General features: G+C 41.1%; 1 protein-coding gene across 8 annotated transcripts in view; it reads right to left on the reverse strand.

The window, feature by feature from the left end:
• Nucleotides 1–13,911, reverse strand: part of elmo1 (engulfment and cell motility 1 (ced-12 homolog, C. elegans)) — a 267,831-nt gene extending 253,920 nt beyond the window's left edge. For 3 of the 8 annotated variants that reach the window (XM_048613453.1, XM_048613476.1, XM_048613469.1), the window contains exon 1: nt 13,674–13,839. The gene's annotated coding sequence lies outside the window, so the exon portion shown is untranslated. Of the gene's footprint in view, nt 1–13,386; nt 13,517–13,673 lie in introns of those variants that run through there. The other 5 variants (XM_048613493.1, XM_048613463.1, XM_048613514.1 and 2 more) reach the window with 5 other exon arrangements.
• Nucleotides 13,912–20,099: the final 6,188 nt, after the last annotated feature.

Consider the following 20,099-nt stretch of genomic DNA (forward strand, 5'->3'; position numbering starts at 1 on the left):
TCTTTCTGAAGAAGGGTCTAGGCCCAAAACGTCAGCCTTCCTGCTCCTCTGATGCTGCTTGGCCTGCCGTGTTCATCCAGCTCTACACCTTGTTTTCTAAAATTTCTAATAGCCTCTTTCATTTTTAAGTGCGAGGAGGGTGGGGGGGAAGGAGTGAAACACTACAGTCATGTCATGTTTGGAGACACCGGGTCCTCCACAATCCCCTTCTCAGTCATAATGAGTGAGCCGACTTCTCCCAGAAGCCTCCTCAGTCGCTTTGCACTACCGTCCTCTCTTACTTTCAGTCACTGAAAATAAGCATGAAAGTGCAGCAGGAAATGAAGAAGGCAAAGTGTGTGTTGGTCTTCATAGCAAGGAGGGCTCAAGTACAGGAGAAGGGATGTCTTGCTGCAATTGAACAGAGCATTGGTGAGAGCACACCTGGAGCATGGTGTGCAGTTTTCATCACCTTACCTGAAGGAAGATGTCTTGGCTACGGAGGGAGAACAAAGAAGATTTACCACACTGATTCATGGGATAGGGGAGCTGACATAGAGGGAGAGACTGGGTCAGTTAGGACTATAACTACTAGAGTTTAGAAGAAAGAGGGGAAATCTCAGAGGCCTTTAACTTCTAACAGGATTAGACATGGAAGAAGCAGAAAGGATGTTCCTTATGACCGGGGAGTCCAGGGTGAGGGGTAGGCCTTTTAGAATAGAGATAAGAAGGAATTACTTCACCCAGCCTCCTCCTAAGGTCTTAAAATGACAGACACCAGTCTTCAGACAACTCAATTCATTCCACGTGATACTCAATGCTGTGAAGGGCCCTGACAATATTCCAGCAATGGTACTGAAGACTTGTGCTCCAGAACCTGCAGCATCCCTAGCCAAGCTGTTCCGGGACAGTTACAACACTGGTATTTACCTGACATTGTGGAAAATTGACCACCTATGTCCTGTATACAAAAAGCTGAATAAATCCAGCCCTGCCAAATATTGTTCAACCAGTCTACACCTAATAATCTATAACGTGATGGAAGGGGCTATTGGCACATCTGATTGGCATGAACAAGTTGGACCAAAGGGTCTGTTTCCGTGCTGTACATCTATATGTGGCACGAGCAAAGTAATATTCTGTTCACAGACACTCAGTTTATCTTCTGCCAGGGCTACTCTGCTTTTGACCTTATTACAGCTTTGATCCTAACATGGACAAAAGAGCTGAGCTCCAGGGATGGGAGTGACTGCCCTTGACATCAACCAAGTTCAGTACCAAAGAGCACCAGCAAAACTGAAGACAATGAGAATCAGGGTAGGACCCTCCATTGACTGGAGAGCACAAAGGAAGATGTGATTGTTGAAGATCAGTCATCTCAGCTTCAGGGCATCCATGCAGGAGTTCCACAGGGTAATGTCCTAGGCCTAACCACCTTCAATCGTTCAATCAATGATCTGACCTTCAGCATAATTGGGTACATTCACTGTTTATTGAACATTGTTCAGCATAACTCCTCAGATTCTGGTGCTGTCCATATCCATATGCAGTGAACATTCAGGTTTGAGCTGATAAGTGGCAAGTAACATGTGCACTATACAAATACCAGTCAATGACAATTTCCAACAAGGAAGAATTTAACCATATCCCTTGGTGTTCAGTGGCATTATCTTCAACATCCTGGGGGTTACCAGTGACCATAAACTGAACTACCCTATAACTACTGTGGATACAGGAACAGGTCCAAAGCTGGGAATTCTGTAGGAAAGTCATCTCTTTCTCCCTAAAGCCCTGTCCACCATCTACAAGGCACACAGCAACAGTACAATGGAGGACTCCCCACTTGCCTGTATACGTGCAGCTCCAACAGGACCCAAGAAACTTGACACCATCCAGAATAAAGCAGCCGACTTGATTGGCATCCCATCCACCAGCTTCAACATTAACTTTCTTCACTACCAATGCACAGTGGCAGCAATGCGTACCATTTATAAGATGATCTGCAACAACTGATCAAGGCTCTCCCAAATGCATTTTCCAAACTAAGACCTCTACCACCTAGACGAACAAGGGCAGCAGATACATGAGAACTCCACCAAGTTCCCTTCCAAGCCACACACCACTCTGACTTGAAACTATAATTCCTATTCCTCCACTGTTGCTAGGTCAGAATCTGAAAACTTCCTTCTTAATAGCACTGTGGGTGTCCCTACACCGCAAAGGCTGAAGTGGTTCAAGAACACAGTTCACCATCATTTTCTATACGGCTATTAGGGATTCACAATAAAGTTGGTCTAGCCACCAAGGCCTACATTCCATACAAATATTAAACATGTGCTTTTTAAAAATTCTTAGGAATAAAACAGGAATAGACACATCTGAAAGATTATTAGTCATATTATTCACTTTAGAAACAACGGTCCTGTATTGCAAGTGTCTAACCTCAGCAGTTATCCAGGGATAAGGCACTAAATGAAGGACATTGACACTTACCTACACACAATAAAAAACAGGATAACTGTGACTACACATATTTAAAAGTATTCTTAAAATTTTCAAAGCTTGATAGTTTTTTTTGTTAAGAGTGTTAAAGGATATGGAACAAAGGTGGATAAATGGTTAAAACACAGATCAGCAATGATCTCAGTGAATGGCCCATAAAGAGGATCAAGAGACTCTTAGTTCTCTGTTCGACACACTATACTGGCAAGGGTTGAGCCAAATGGTCTACCTGCCATTGAGTTGAAAAATGACGTAGCAAAAAAACAGGATGTTTACTTTGAATGGGATTATCCAGACAAACTGATGAGGAAGAAATGGAGAGCAAAAAATGCAGAAAACTATAAACTGAAGAATGAATGAGTAGCATAATGAACAATCAGTAACCAGTATAAATCAGTGACGGACAGTGGCATCACTTTGATAAAATTGAGGGTCAAGTAGTAAGTGAAAACACAGAGCAGCGCAATGAGATGTTCATGATTCCAGTATCAGAAATGACCACAGACAAAGGGAATTGTCACAATTAAATCAGCTTTCATCAGGGCTTTATTTTCTCCAAGTTCTTTTTGAGCATGTTTCCCCTTCTGAAAAACGTCTCAGATCCTTTTTGCACTTCAGTTCACTGTGCATCAGATATCCTATAAGACCTACCTATGGGTCTATTATCTTCTTTTTGAACCTTAATGGTGAGTATCAACTGGTCGCTCAACGGAAGGGGTATACAACAATTCTGCCAATCCTGCATTTGTCCAACATCCAACTCTTTTAAAAAGGAGACTGTGGTAACGTTACGCCTCACTGGGATAATGTACTAGAAATCAAGACCCATTATACTTGGAGTTTTCATAAAAGTTATTTTTTTTATAAACACAAAAATCCTCAAGTCACCTGTATTTTAGAATCAGGTTGACAGAAAAGGCAGCCCCGGATTCTGTACTTACCAAGAATCACTATTTATTGCAAATAAATAGATTCTGGCTACAGAGGAACAATGACATACAGCAATTTTTCAACAATCCCTCTTTAGTGATTGTAACAAGGTTAGCCAGGTGGACCTCATAGAATAAGAGTACCCTGTTTGGGACTGTTAATGTGGTCCAATCAGGGAGCCCTGGCTGTCAGATAAAAACAAGGATGTCAGACATTCCTGACCCTCTGACAGCTGGCTCTGAGGGAGCTGGATCAATGTCAACCTCTTTCTACATGTAAATAAAGGGTGACTTGGTGATGGGATACCTGCCTCTGTGGAGTTATTTCACGTTGGTTCTTAGAACTGTTCTGTTCCCATTTCAGACCTCAATCAAAAAAACAGAAGATGCAGTGTTTACAATAGAGACACAAGGTTTAGGGAGTAGGTTCCAAAGGGGAGGGCCCAGGTGGACACCAATGATGGGGCTGAGGGAGGAGGCATGCACATCACTGGAAATAACAGCATTATGGCAATGCTCCTGGAGTAGCAATCCAGCAGCTCAGAAGGTTGCTTGTCACCACCTTCTGAAAGGCAATTAGGGATGGGATATAATGCTGGCCCACCCAAGCAACATCCAACACCCTCAAGTGAACTTAAAACATGCTCTGGAGATCATGTTCAAATCCAGTCACTGCAACTAGGGAAATTTGAATTCAGTGAATTAAAAAATCCAAAATAAAAAGGTCCCTCAATAACAATGATCCTGAAACCACTAGATTGTCATAAAATATTCTTTGGGGAAGGAAAATAGAAATCCTTACCCAGTGTAGGTTACATGAGGCAAGAGAGCAACAGCAATGTGATTGACTATCCCCTGACGAGGCCTAGCAAGCCACTCAACCATATCAAATCTCTACAGAACAGTAAATTTAGAATAATACCAAACAGACCACCTCACTACATCAACCTGGGCAGTGGAAACAACAAATGCACACCCTGCCCAGTTGACTGTATAATCTAACAGGAGATTCATACTGGAATTGAGAAAGCTTTTCTAAAGACTAGACAAACAACCTAGACATATACAAAAAAAAACATGCAGCCAACGCCTGAAATTATCTGGATCACTCCTGGTTGTTTTTGCATATGGGGCTGTAAGGGTTTATATCGAGGAGTGCCATAAGCAACAGTCACTATGATGATGTCATGTGGACTTGTGGGTAGAACAAAGGAATGTGTCCTAACATCCGGCCCTCCTCAAAGTCCCTGTAACAATGTCTATCTCATCAATGTAACCTGTAATTAGTTGCTTACATGCATTGAACTATACCTTTGTAACTACAACAGCCTCTGCTAGTTAAATCAAGAAATGGTTTTCCTCTATCACATTCGACCAAGCAGGTCTAAGACTTGTCTACACTTAAGCAGTATGGTAGCAGCAACCTTCATCATGAACAGCAACTCATACAAAAAAATCCAAAGGGAGGACCCACTATCTATGGTTTACTAAAGAAATTAAAGGAAAAGCATAAGCTTGTTCAAAGATATGTTGGAAGGTCAGATGATTGCTTAGTATACTGAAGAATCATTAAAAAGTTAATCAGGACAAAAATTACAGCCCAAGAGGAAGCTAGCTAGATACGTAAAAACAGGTAACAAGATTTTTCTCTCGGCCCCTAAAAAGGACGTGTGAGCAAAAGGACTGTTCTAAAGGGTCCTCTAGAGGGTGAAAATGGGGTGTTGCTTGTACATAATAAAGTAATGGTAAAAGTAATGAATTTTGCTGCAGTCTTCATTATATACAATACAAAAAAGTCACAGAAATACATACCTGTCAGTCAGAGAGAGGTTGGTTGAATGAAATTGGTGAAATTACAATCATGTGGTACTAAGCAAACTGATGGAGTTGCAAGCTGATAAGTCCCCAGGTCCAGATAGACTTCATAATAGCACCTTAAAGTAGGTGGCGAATGAGGAAGTATATGCATTACTTTAACTTCCAAAACTTTCACAAAATTTGGAATGGTTCCATCAGACCAGAATGTAGCAAGTATAACATCTCTATTCAAGAAGTGAGTGAGGATGAAAACAGACAACTTTAGGCCGTTGGCTTGATGTCCTGTCATGGGGAACGTGTTCGAATTGATCATTAAGGAGATCATAACTGGACACGGGGAAAAAAAAAAATCAACGTAATCAGGAACAGTCACTGCATGGTTTTGTGAAAGAAAATTGGTGTTTAACCAATTTAGTGGAATTGTTTGAAGGAATAACAAGCTGAGGGATAAAAACCTTGATGTAGTGTACATGGATTTCCAGAAGGAATTGACAAGGTTCCACATAAAAAGATTAGAGCATTAAGTAAGAGCTCATTGTGTGGTAGCATCCTTGAAGAGAAAACAGAATTAACGGTTCAAGTCCAGTACGCCTTGTCTTTGGAAATGAAAGGAGATGGAAAGTATTACAGCTCCAAAGAAGAGTCATACCGACATTTTCTGTGTTTCATTCAGATTTCCAGCATCTGCAGTATTTTGCTTTTATAGGAATTCATTGTGTAAGAAGCAACATATTAGCATGGATATAACGGAGGGTTCGTGGTGTAGTGCTAATGTCCCAACCACTGGGACATAAAGTCTGGGTTTCAAACCTACCTACACTGGACGTGTGTCAAAATAGGTCTGAACCACTTGATTCAAAAGATTTTGCAAGATTGGCTGGCTAGAAGAAAGTAGAAAGTACGCATAACTGGGTCTTTTCAGATTGGCAGGATATGACAAGGTCCACAGCAGTCTGTGCTAGACCCTCAACTTCTTAAAACTGATATCAAAGACTTAAAGAGGGGATCTGCAGCTGACACAAAAATGGAAAAGTAGGTTATGAAGATGATATAACAAGGATACAGACTGATACAGATAGGTATATCAGCAGGCAAAAAAATCTGGCAGATAAGAGTATAATGTGGGAAAATGCAAAGTTGTTCATTTTCACAGAAGGACCAATAAAAGCAGAGTATTTTTTAAATGGTGAACAACTGCAAAATTTGAATGGTACAAAGCACAGCGAATGTTTAAGACAGCTAATGGTATGCTATACTTTATCATGAGAAGAATTGAACATAAAACTAAGGAGATTATGCTTCAGTTCACAGAATCCCTACAGTGTGGAAACAGGCCCTTCAGCCCTACAAGTCCACACTGCCCATCAGAGCATCCCACCCGGACCCATCCCTCATAACCCACCTAATCTACACATCCCTGAACACAATGGGCAATTTAGTATGGCCAATCCACCTAGCCTGCACATCTTTGGACTGTGGGAGGAAATCGGAGCACCCAGAGAAAACCCACGCAAACACAGGGAGAATGTGCAAACTCCACACAGACAGTTACCCAAGGTCGTTTAGTACATTGAGACGCGGTTCCACATCACAAATACTTTGCCGAGCTTTGATCTTCCTCTTTTAAAAAAGGATGTAAATGCATTGGGGACAGTTCAGAGGAGGTTTACTAAATTAATAACTGAAAAAGGGCATATTGTCTTATGAGAAAAGATTAGACAATCTGCGTCTATTTTTATTGTAGTTTAGAAAAGTGAGGGATGAATGGATTGAAGTATATAACAGACTGAATGGTCTTAGCAAGGTGGACATTAAAGGATAACTCTTCTTGTGGGGAGTCCAGAACTAGGGTCTAGGGGGCGATGTTTTTAGGGCAGAAGTGAGGGGAAATTTTCTCTCTGAGGATTAAGAGACTTTGAAACACTGTTCACTCAGAAGACCATGGAGGTGTGGTCATTGAATATTTTTAAGGCTGAGGTAGACAGGTTCTTGTAAGGAAAGGGAATCAAAGGTATCAGCAATAGATGGGAATATGGAATTCAGAATACAAAGAGATCAGCCATGATCTTATTGAATGGTGAAGGTCAAATGGTCTACCTCACTCCTAACTCATAAGTCTGTATAGGTTATTGACATTAAAGTGTTAGCTACAATTTGCAACTCAGATACTGAAGCAGACCTCTCTCTCATAAAATAATACCTGAGCAATGTTTAACCTCGGGCTGACACGTGGCAAATGACATACATAATACAGAAGTAGCAGGCAGACATTCAATAACTACTGTCGTTGAACTCCCCTACTGCCAGCATCCTGGCAGTCAACATTAACCAAAACTTTAACTGGATCAACTGCATAAATACTGTGGCTAACAACAGATTGGAAGATGGGAATTCTGAGACAAGTAACACACCTTCTGACTCCCTGACATCCACTAGACACAAGTCAGGAGTGTGATGGAATACCCCTGACTTGCCTAAATGAGCAAAAATCATAAAAATCAATTATTTTATTTAATAGTTTACGTAGTCAGAATCCAGTCCCATCTCACGTGACAGTACTGTCACACAGAGAGGTAACCTGCTCACTGTTTAATTTCACAAGTTTGTTACATATCCTAAAACTTCAAAGTGCTTGAAGGCCTTTACAGTTTTGAACAATTACTGCAAAGACTAATTCTGTGTGACAGCTCTTTACTGAAACTTAACCAAGCACAACTTATGCTACCCTACAGAAGGGACAAATTTCCTGCTCATGTCCGTGTATGGACACAGAGTTACTCTTTGCATACTTAGTTAATCATCTACCTATTTGGATAAGAATGATTTAAAGAGGGCCAAGATATGAACAATGAGTAAAGACACTTTCACAAGTGGGGAACACCATGCAGGAATGAAACATACTGTATGCTTACAGCCTATAAAGCATGTTTGCATTGACAATGATGCAAAATGTGACACCCTGCATCTGCTGCAAACAGACTTTCAAAACCTGCTCAGTCGTATCAAGTGAAGATTCTTGGAGCAGGTTCTTCACTGAAATTGAGCATGTCTGAAACTCTGACATGACAAGGATGAGTAATTTGACAGCTTGGCCTCATCATCCCACCCTTTCCAGGGCTTGGCGAATCACGTAACTGAATTAGAGTCAAAAATATCTCAAATTCTAGCTCCTTAGAAAGGTTCTACTTAAAAATCATTTTGCAAGTTGCCAAAATTTAAAGAGAACAATTTATACCACAGCACATCTCACAGAAGCATCACTACCACCAGCACCTCTTGATGCTAAACTGAGAATTGTTTTCTTTCTCCTAATTGCTCATTTCAATATACATGACCAAACTTTTCTCAAAATGCCATTGTCCTTCTGTAATCACAGAGTCCTGCAAAAGGAGTTTAAAGTGCACAGCTCCAAGCTCTACATCTAAAATGAATAAACCTTCACTTGCACATTATTTCCTGCACTTGTTTCTTATTTGATCTGTTCAGCAGGTGCTGACCTGGAAATCAGAAATGGTTCTGATCACTTCCTGAGCTTGCCCTGAACAACACATTTTTCAGATTGGTTTAAAAATAACCTGTAAGTGAGACCTCAAAAGCCAAGTTGCTTGTGTCTACACTGTACCTGAACCTCTGTCAACAGCACTGTGGCTCACAAAAGCAACTCAAAATAAACTGGGCAAATGGTTTAAACTCAGTTCTTTGTAAACCCACTTGAACATAAATCCTCAGGCAAGGACACAATCATGCCAGATCACCTAAAACAGGTGCATAAGTGTGACTCAAATTAATTTCAAACCATCAAGACCTGCAGGTTAGAACTTGGGTTTTGTCAATTAACTGGAGACTAGTACCAACAAGCACACGTGCACCTGCTCTGGGAAAGGGATTCCTGGAAGTGTTCAGAACAGCATGTTTACAGAATCATCCACAACTCAGTGATTTATGCAAACAATCTCCTGCACTTCTGCCCTCACCCCTTCCCTTCCCTGCCACAACAACTGGGGTCCCACTCGTCCTCACTTACTACCTCACCAGCCTCCACATCCCAAGGATCGTAAGCTACCATTCCTGTCATATCCAACGGGATGCCACCACCAGACGTGTAGTCCTTTCCCCTCCCTTGACAACATTCCACAGGGGCCATTCCCTCCAGGATATCCTAGTCTACTCCTCCTCCATTCCCAACACCCCCTCACACTCCCACGGCACTTTCCCATGTAGTCGCAGAAAGTATTCTTACATAAAAACTCACAAAACTGAGAACTTAAATTTTCTTAGCTTCTAATAACCTGCAGTTTTTTGACCAAAATCTCAAGGTTTTGAAGCTGCACAAATTAAACTTTTGTTCAGGCAACTTATTCCTTGACCCACTCTGAAAAACTCCTTTCTAGAAGAGAAACTATACTTGCTTCTGACCCCAGTCAGTTATCCTCTGAACCAACCTGGGAACCTTAAATCTTTGGGTTTGCTGAAGCAATATCAATCCTCAATTATTCTGAACTGAATCAAGCTTGTGGCCTTCTGTGCTTACTCCACCTCAAATCCGATCATACAAATATCTTGTTCTATTAACATTCCAAGGGTTCACAGTCATGTGCTCTCTGACACATTCTGGGTTAGGTCACTGTTCCAGAAGTATTTTCTGATCATTTAAAAAAAAAAACACCTTCTCAAACATACCAACACACATTTATACTATTCAGAAATCCAAACCCTAAAAATTATATTTATAAGAGATCTCACACTTTTCATCACAATTCCTGTACTCAATCCCTCTGTAGACCCCTCTATCTGCATTCCCTCAATTCTGGCCTATTCTGTAATCTCACATCTCTTGTCCAACTGCTACCTAGGCTTTGAGCGCTGGATTTCTTTTCAGAACCTCTATACATGTCTCCTCTACGTTCAGATATTCATTACATCCTTTTTTTTAAACCGAACTTATCATAATATCTCCTTGATCCTGGTTCAGTGTCAAATTATGTCTGACATTTTGGCACAGTGTCTTGTATGCTGATACTTCAGGGATGCTTTAGAGATGCATTTCTTTTATTAGGAACATACAAAAGCCAATTCTTGAAAACTGACGAAACGAAGGTACCATTCGAGACCTGAGAAGCCTTGTTCCATTCTGCTGTGCCTGGCACATTAAATATATGCACTATTTCTTAAAATAAAAGTTAAAATATTCACTTGAAATATTTGCGCTTTGCTTGTAAAATTTAACTTGCACTCTTATCAGCTATTCGTATTTATTTAATACTGACCCTATAATGAAAAGCTATAGTAAGGCACATCACATAATTGGGAAAGGAATGGATGTCAAACTTTTGGTTAAGGTTTAGAAGATGAAGGATTGGTCAAAGGTAGCAATTTTGAGTCAACTTTTGAAGATGGAGATGAGGGTAAGTAGACAGAATGGTGAAGCAGCCTTAAAGAATGTGAGCAGTACAAGGTGTACTTGTTTAGGAAAATAAATGTGCACAAGCTCTCTTGCACCAGACACGACAGAAACAATTTCACATGCCCTTAAATGAAGGAGAAGTTGAGAAGTCAAAGAAAAGTAAGATTTTCCCAACAGTGACAGTTGCCCCTTTTAAAAGGAAGGACACTGCTCACAAGAATGGTCCCCTTTAAGTAGGCTCTTCACATTGTGGAGTTAAACTCAATTCCATTATGGCAACTTCTATCGTATAGTACATTTCACAACCTCAAGACATCCTGAAGCATTTTAATGTTCGTGATATATTTTTCAAGTGTAGTCAATGTTGTAATGCAATAAACACAGCTGCCAATTTCCAAACATATAGAGTAGGTCACTCGCCCCTTTGAGCTTGCTCCATCATTCAACAGAATCATGGTTGAAATGACATTAACTACATTCCAGCACACCCCCAAGAATCTTTCATTCCCTTGGTAATCAGAGTTTATCTACATCTGCCTTAAAAATATTTAAACATTCTGCATCCACTGCTTTTTGAGGAAGGGAATTCCAAAGACTCACAACCCTCAAAGAACAAATCAGTTCCTCATCTGTGTCTTAAATAGGCAACCCCTTAATTTAAACTACACCTCAAGTGTAGATTCTCCCAGAAAGAGAAACATCCTTTCAACATCTGCCCAGTCAAGTCCTCTCAGAATCGTATATGTTTCAGTTAAGCCATCTCTGACTCTTCTAAACACTAAAGGATACAGGCCTAGCCTGTCTAGCCTTTCCTCAGAAAGCAATAATGAAATACAATGATGCAATGATTACATAATCTATTTTCATGAACACATGGCCACAGACCTGAAACGTTAACTGTTCCTCTCTTCATAGATGCTGCCAGACCAGATGACTATTTCTCACATTTTCTGTCATTATTTTCTGATTTCCAAAGGCAGCAGAGTAAAAAAAAATCATATTATCTAGCTCTGTACTAACCAAAATTCTCTCACAAACAGAATCCTATGGCTTTTGATTAAAAAAAAATCACTCCTGAACAAAATGTTCATAGTTAACTCGGTATCAAAATTGAAATGATAAGCAAGGAGTGAAAGGCAGCACACCTGGGCTCAGTGTACCCAATTGTCCAGTGCTGGTTGTTCTGACACAGCCTGGTTCCTAAGAAGATCAGCTCCTTCCATAGCAAGTAAAAGGGTAACAGCTGATGGGTGTCAGGTAGAAGATTCTCTGGGAAAAGGGTTCCCTTCAAACACAGGAGGGAGTTAACAGGAGTCAACTTCATCATTCACTTGCAAATTAAATACGCCCAGTACAAATAATTCTTATCAACATGACAGCGTGAATAGGATTGGTGCTATTCACTTCAACACCTCAAGCAGAACAAACATCCATGAACTGTAGGTTCACAACAACATTAAAGTTTGCCTTAATTGGCTTAACCAAAACTTCGAAGTCATTAACTGTTACTACAACCAGACAGTTTAGAAGACTTGGATTGGCACTGAAATGAAGATTTTACACAATTCCTTTAACATAATAAAACATCCCAAGATACTTCACATGAGCTTTATGAATGTGAACACTGCACACAATACAATATTAGGGCACAACAGCCAAAATCTTGGTCAAACTGATAAGGCTTCTTAAAAGGAGGACAGAAAGATAGAAGCATACAGAGGGAATTGCAAAGGTTACACCTGAAGTAGCTGAAAGGCAAAGTTAGCAACGGTGGAGCAATTAAGATTGGGGGTTGTTCAAAAGACCAAAACAAGACACAAGCACCTGTGACCTCTAAGGTTAGAGGTCCTTCTCTTCACCCTCAGCCCTCGTCCAATTAATAGAACTTCCCTTCAAATACAATTGAAACCTGTTTAAAAGTGACAATAAGTCACTACATTCGTCCGTTCAAGCTGAAGTGGTTGTACTTGGGGAACTAGGGTATCACTTTGCTTCTCCTTTCAATAAATTTGTTTGTTCCTCAATGAAAAGGGTCTATTTCAAGTAGGTCAGTGTTAAGTTTACGGGCCTACTTTTAAAAAGCCAACCTGGTTTTCAAAACACTCTAACAAGCAATAAAATGTTTCCTGGCTCATGCAACATCTGACTACAGTTTGCACTCGTCTTTTACAGCGTTGCAAGTTGCTGGAGTTTACAATTCTTCTGGGAAAATGTATTTTCAAAATAACGGTCGCGCTTCAGTGTGTTTGAGGGAAATGTTGGATTTTAAAAAACGGAGAAACTTTTGGGTGTGGGTCATCCTTTCAGTGCCGAGCAGACACTATCATGCTTTCCAACTCCAGCGGGGCGAAGGCCGCTGTTGCACAAAAGAGCAGCTGACGGGGCAGGCAGCGTGAAGCTTCCAAAACTGGAGGTGGCACAAATTTAACGTGAAGCTAAAGCCGTGCTCCCTGGTGTTTCCAATGACCGGGCTGGCTGGGTCCGGTGATGCACTCAGATTGCTCGCCGGGGCGGGACTGCGGTGAGCAAGGCTCCAACCCAACTACTCAGCCCTTATCGCCCAGACACTGGCCGCCTTTTCTGCACCATTTTGCTGGGTGGGCTGCTCATACCTGTGTGTGTATGTGTGTGTGTGAGAGAGATGTGCTATTTCCTTTCTGCTGCGGCAGCATTTACGGAGAACAGTCTCAAAATTAAAAAAAAGCACCGCGCAGAGTCGGGCTGACTCCAGTGTGTCAGAGTCACGCCGCTAACCTCGGGCCCGCTGTCTTTTAAAGCCCCAGGCTCCGACTCCAGCATTAGCTGCGGCCGTCATGGAACGCCAGATCACACATTGAGAAAGAGAGAGAGTGAGAAAGCTGGGGATCTCGCACTGGGACTGTCGGCAACTGGTGATGAGAAAGTGGGCCCCAGCTGCCAATTGGAACTACAGTGACTAGAATTCACCGGCAGAACAGAGCGGGAGTGGGCAATGCGCAGAGCACCATTCAAACAAATACAAACATAGAGGGGGTGGGAGGACAGTCAAAAAGCATTCCAACCTGCTTTCCTGTTTACTATCGTTACTAACAAGACATGTCCCTCTTCTTGCTGGGGTTGTGAGCGTCTTGGCTTGTATCATTAATGGCTCAATCTCGAAGAGGATTGAGAGAGAGGCAGTGACTGACCTGGCGGCTCTTGCCTTTTCCACCGTCTCAGCCCCAGCGGCCGGGCGCTCGGTGCCGACTTGTCACTTCACACACCCGCGCCTCCTGCTGGCTGCTCTCTCCCTCTGTCTGTCTGTATCCTCCAGCCCCAGCAACTGGGAACAGAACCAAACCTTCAAGTCAAAACCCTCGTTAATAAGTTTCTCGTTTCAACATTTAAGAAGCACTTTTTTTTTCCAAACAAGGGATGTGATTAAATGCAGTATTCATCAATACGGTAGGCAACATTTTCTCGCCCTGGTAATACGTCCCTGGATTATCAAAGCATCGTTGTATCCATTTGTGAAAAAGACGCTGGATTGCTGGGGTAATGGTGAGGGTATTGATTTCTGCAACTGCTTTTCTGGGCCAGTCCCGTCGTTCTAAATTATTTGCTAGAATAAGTAATATTGCCTTGGACACGTGTAGCCACAATTACGGTATGAGATTTGTCTTATTTTGTGGTATTTCCCTTTTATTGCAATGGGACCATTGTGTTTCTCAAAAGTTTTCTAGCCTTTCCACCTTCATGTTCATCTTACGCAAGTTAATCTATTCTCTTATAAAAGCAAAATACTGGAAATAGTGGAAATCTAAAACAAAAATGCCGAAAATACTCAGCGGTTCAGGCAGCCTGAAGAAGCAGAGTTAATATTTCAGGTCAAGATGTCCCTTTGTGATGAATGTTCGCAATCTGATATTATTTGAAACCTGCCTTTCTAACATGAACAGAACCATGTATAAGTTAGATCTGCATTTCTATATTGTGTGGGTTGAGAAGGGAGGGACTTTGTTTCACTTTTGAATTCTATGTGTGGTACCAGGATGTCCGGATATTTGTTATACCAGGCTTTTTAAAAAACCCTGAGCTAAAGAGTCCAGTGCTTTAGAAAAACAAGTATAGAAGAAAGGGAAAAAAGGCTCTTGACTACCCTATGATATATGAAGAAAGAGAAACAGATTCTTTTCAGAAAGATGGAACCATCCAGGAGGTAAGTGAATGTGCAGGTTTCTTTCAGAGAAAAACAAGTCATTCAGGGAGAAAGAACCTGTACAAGTAACAGTGAAATCTAGCAGTCTCTAGAACAGCCAGAATTGGAGAAAAGAATTCTTGACTTGTCTGATGTAAGAAAGAGAATTTCCAGAAACAGGGAGCTATGGAAGAGGAGTTTAAAGAATCCATCTATAGAAATAAGAGATCTGACTCCTGAAGCAACATTAAATAAAGATAGTTTGAAATGAAAGTTGAAGTTCACTGAAACAAAGTCAAGAGCAGTTGTGCCAATGATACATGGATCATTAAAGTGAGATTTCAACATTTGAAAGATTATTGTTAATGGTAAAAGAGTTGAATATTTATTTTTGATATTTCTAATAAGACCATTTCAAATATTTCTTATATCATGTAAAATTGTGTTCTTGTGTGTAGTAAGTTTAATGTTCTTTTGTTAAAAGTACATTGGCAGCCTCTTGTGAATATTATCAGTGTCATATTCAGTGCCTGAACAAGATGATAACCAAATTATAAAAGTAAAACTATGGTCTATCAAGTCAGATTGCACTTTAGAATTTGACTTGTCCAGCATTACCATTAGCTGGGATCATATCACTTTCATTAGAGCTGTTTTGATGAAAGGTCATCTCAACATGAAACATTAACTGTCACCATCCCCAAGGCCCCATAGGTGCACTGAAGCAACTCCAAAATCCTTAAGCCACTCTGACAGCAATCCACAGGTCTGGAGTCACACTCACAAATACCGCTGAAGGTCTTGAGCCATGCGGACAGCAAACCCTGAGGGCTAGAACCATTCCCACACCAGTAGGTGAGACCTTGAGCTACATTAACACCAATTCCAAATGCTGGAGCCACATTGACAGCAATCTATAAGGCCCAGAGCTGCACTGATAACAATTTCTGAGGCCCAAAGCTACAGTGAGAGCAAGGCAGGGATTCACGCACCACAGCTACTTATCCACCAAGCTGGATCTCCAAACAAAGGCTGGTTCTGTCCTGCTTTTGATGCTGATGATAGGCTCACTAGTGCACTTATCAACAGCGAATGCAGGCCAGAAAGATCCTGTGATTGAATGGGCATGAGGGAATCAAATTTTTGGTTAGAGGGACGGCTCCTCACAAATTCTGTCTCTCTCACATATAGGGACATTTTTTATGAATGGTGGTCAAGGGGGTGTGGCTGCCTGAGCCCAGCGCATTGACTCCAATCATTTATACCATGTGTAGTTCCTCTTTCTGGGCCTGGACGGAAACCGGATCTCGTGTAGCTTTTGGGGCCATAAGCGATATCTTCCTTTTGTCAATTTTCATGAATTGAATTTTGCGCACACATATCAACAATTTGCATTTATCAAGCCTCTTTAAGGAAGTAAAACATCCCAAAGTACTTTACTGAATTGTTGTCAGACAACATTTGATTTTAAATTCAATCACACAAGTGGATATTCAGCAAAGATTTGGTCAATGGATCAGGCAAAAGCTATTCTTAAAAACAACCAGGCAGTAGTTCTAAAGACTTGTGCTACAGAACTAGTTGTTATCCTTGCCAAGCTGTTCTAGGACAGCTAGAATGGAGCACCTACCCAGAAATATTGAAAATTGCTCACTGTGACAGCCTTTAGTCCAAAAGCTGTAACTGGAAGGGAAATTTATGTCATTGAAATGTCAACAGTTTCTGTAATTGTTTTCAAGAGAGTTTGAAAATTACTATTCAGAATATACAGCAATTGTAGATGGATTAATTACAATTTTCTTGGATAATAAGAAACACTGGTTGGGATGATATGGTGACCCTTGACTGAGAAGCAGTCCAACCAACAGAAATAAGTTAAGATACAAGAGCCATGTGTTCGAAGACAGAGAAGAGAGACGATGAATCTACAGCTGTAAAGATGACCTGTAGGTAGAAGTCATACAGTCATAGAATTATATAGTGCGGAAACAAACCCTTCAGTCCAACTGACCTGTGCCAACCAGACATCCCAATCTGACCTAGTCCCGTTTGCCAACATTTGGCCCATATCCCTCTAAACCCTTCCTATTCATATATCCACCCAGTTGCCTTTTAAATGTTGTAATTTTACCAGCCTCCACCACTTCCTCTGGGAGCTCGTACCATACACGAGCTACCCTTTGTGTGAAAACGTTACCCCTCAGGTCCTTTTTAAATCTTTCCCCTCTCACTATAATCCTATGCTGTCTAGTTTTGGACTCCACCACCCTAGGAAAAAGACATTCGCTATACACCTATCCATGTCCCTCATGATTTTATAAACCTCTATAAAGTCACCCAGCAGCCACTGATGCCCCAGGAAAAAAAAGCCCCAGCCTATTCGGCCTCACCCTATAGCTCAAACCCTCCAGACCTGGCAACATCCTTGTAAATCTTTTCTGCACCCTCTCAAGTTTAACAACATCCTTCCTATAGAAGGGCGAGGAGAATTGTATGCAGTATTCTAAAACTGGCCGCACCAATGTCTTGTACAACCACAGCCCAATCCTATACTCAATGTTCTGAGCAATGAAGGCAAGTGTGCCAAATGTCATCTTCAGCATCCTATGCACCTGCACCCCAAGGACTACCATTAACTGTATAAGTCCTGCTGTGATTTGCCTTACCAAAATGCAACACCTCACCTTTATCTAAATTAAACTCCATCTGCCACACCTCTGTCGTTTGGCCCATCTGATCAAGGTCCTGTTGTACTCCACTATACCATCTATTTTGGTGTCATCTGCAAACTTATTAATCAGGCTCCCTATATTCACATCCAAATCATTTATACACATGACAAAAAGTGGACCCAGCACTGATCCTTGTGGCACACCGCTGGTAACAGGCCTCCGGTCTGAAAAGCAACCCTCTACCACCACCCTCTGTCTTGGACCTTCAAGTCAATTTTTTATCCAATTCAGCACATAGTTGTGAATCTCATCATATATAGGCACAATGAGTTTTGTCAGGTTTCATGGAAGTTTTCTCTCCATGACACCTTGTGAATATTCTTGCACTATCGTACCAAACTCACCTCATTAACGCCCTATCATACTTCTATGGTATGCATTGCATTCAATGTTAGACTGATTCCACTACCTGCAAAAGCTAGAAGAACTCGAAGTGCACACATATCACAGAATACTCTGGACTCCCATGTGCCAGTGTGACTTCCAACTTTCCTCGATGTTAAGTATGACTCGAACAAGGGGACAGTTTTGATTTAAGTATCGGAGGTGGCAGCATAATGGTAATGTCACTGTATTTAGTAATTTAGGGAACCCAGGCTAATGTTCTGGGGATGTGTTCAAAGCCTAGTATGGCAGATGGTGCATTCTGAATTCAATAATAATCTGGAATCAAAAGCTAACCTATTGGTGACCTATTGCCAATTGTCATTAAAAACTCACTTGGTTTTTGAAGAAGGGTCCCGATCCGAAATGTCAACTTTCCTGCTCCTCTGATGCTGCCTGGCCTGCTGTGTTCCTCCAGCTCCACACTGTGTTCCTCCAGCTCCACACTGTGTTATCTCTGACTCCAGCAACGGGAGTTTTTACTATCCCTGGTTTACTAACGTCCTTTAGGGAGAGATATCTATGCAACTAAGAGCGAGCAAAATATGAAGGCCTCACCAATGACTTCCACTTCCCACAAAAGAATAACATCTTAGGGAGTATCTTAAAATAGTTTTCTCAAGGCTGATATCAGACTGTCTTGATGTCTGGGTCTGAAATGTGGATCTATGAAAGCAGCATTCAGATGTGAGAAGATTTTGAAATACGATTTTTTGGAAGGATGGAACAAACAGTTGGAGACAGCACTAGAGCAACGAAAAAGTTCTAAAGGTGGTGAAGGAGGAAAGATTATCAGTGAACATTATCAAGAAAAAGCAACAGTTAAATTGCCTAATAAAAAACGAAAGAACTGCAGATCCTGTAAATCAGGAAACAAAACAGAAATTGCTGGAAAAGGTCAGCAGGTCTGGCAGCATCTGTGAAGGAAAAAACAGAGTTAACGTTTCGGGTCCGGTGACCCTTCCTCAGATTGCCTATATTCAAAGGCATGAAAGCTTGCTGAAGGAGGTGATTAAATGAAGATTACAAATATCTAAACCAAGAGGGAGAAAGAGAATGATGTTACAAGACTATTGAGATCGAAAAGGGAGCTAAACAAAGTATCTAGTTACAAACTTCACTACCATATGCAGTACCTTACTCTGTAACAATTGTCTGCCACGTTTCCTACATTATTAGAATTAACATCACTTAAAAGTACTTAATTGACCACAACACATTTCGTGATGTTCTGAGGTTGTGAAAGGAGCTATATAAAGGCATGGAGCCAATTAAAATGTTGTACACTACTCTGCTTGAACCTTTGCACAAAGTTAGTGTCCGATTCAGAATCACTAATGCAAAAATAATTTCCAGTCCCGCAATCCACCAATGTGCACAAGTGCAAAGAGACAGTTTAATTCAAACTGCTTTTTCATTTGCAGAGCCAATGATTTCACTCTTGAAACATTTCTACCCCATTGCTTTCTTCTGACACTGTCACACATTGTGAAGTGGGTCAATATCAAGATCTATTAATTTCTAAACATTTTACTATATCACTGCAATTTCAGTAAGGTTTAATTGTGTAACCTGTTGGCACAAAATATAAAGACTCACAGATTAAGACTAGGCAATCAAGCAAGTTGCTATAAATCATTGATACCCATGGAACCATATCCCAGGAAAGATCCATACCTGCAAAACAAGGAGTGAGAGGAAAAACATTAGCAGCTTCCCTTCTGAAAAACAGATCATTTGGAAAGGATTATAAGAGATAGGATTTATAATCATCTAGAAAGGAATAATTTGATTAGGGATAGTCAACACGGTTTTGTGAAGGGTAGGTCGTGCCTCACAAACCTTATTGAGTTCTTCGAGAAGGTGACCAAACAGGTGGATGAGGGTAAAGCGGTTAATGTGGTGTATTTGGATTTCAGTAAAGCGTTTGATAAGGTTCCCCATGGTAGGCTATTGCAGAAAATACGGAGGCATGGGATTGAGGGTGATTTAGCGGTTTGGATCAGAAATTGGCTAGCTGTAAGAAGACAGAGGGTGGTGGTTGATGGGAAATGTTCATCCTGGAGTTCAGTTACTAGTGGTGTACCTCAAGGATCTGTTTTGGGGCCACTGCTGTTTGTCATTTTTATAAATGACCTGGATGAGGGTGTAGAAGGATGGGTTAGTAAATTTGCGGATGACACCAAAGTCGGTGG

This window comes from Rhincodon typus, chromosome 2 (genome assembly GCF_021869965.1).
Source record: "Rhincodon typus isolate 14 chromosome 2, sRhiTyp1.1, whole genome shotgun sequence".
In the NCBI taxonomy this organism is placed as follows: domain Eukaryota; kingdom Metazoa; phylum Chordata; class Chondrichthyes; order Orectolobiformes; family Rhincodontidae; genus Rhincodon; species Rhincodon typus.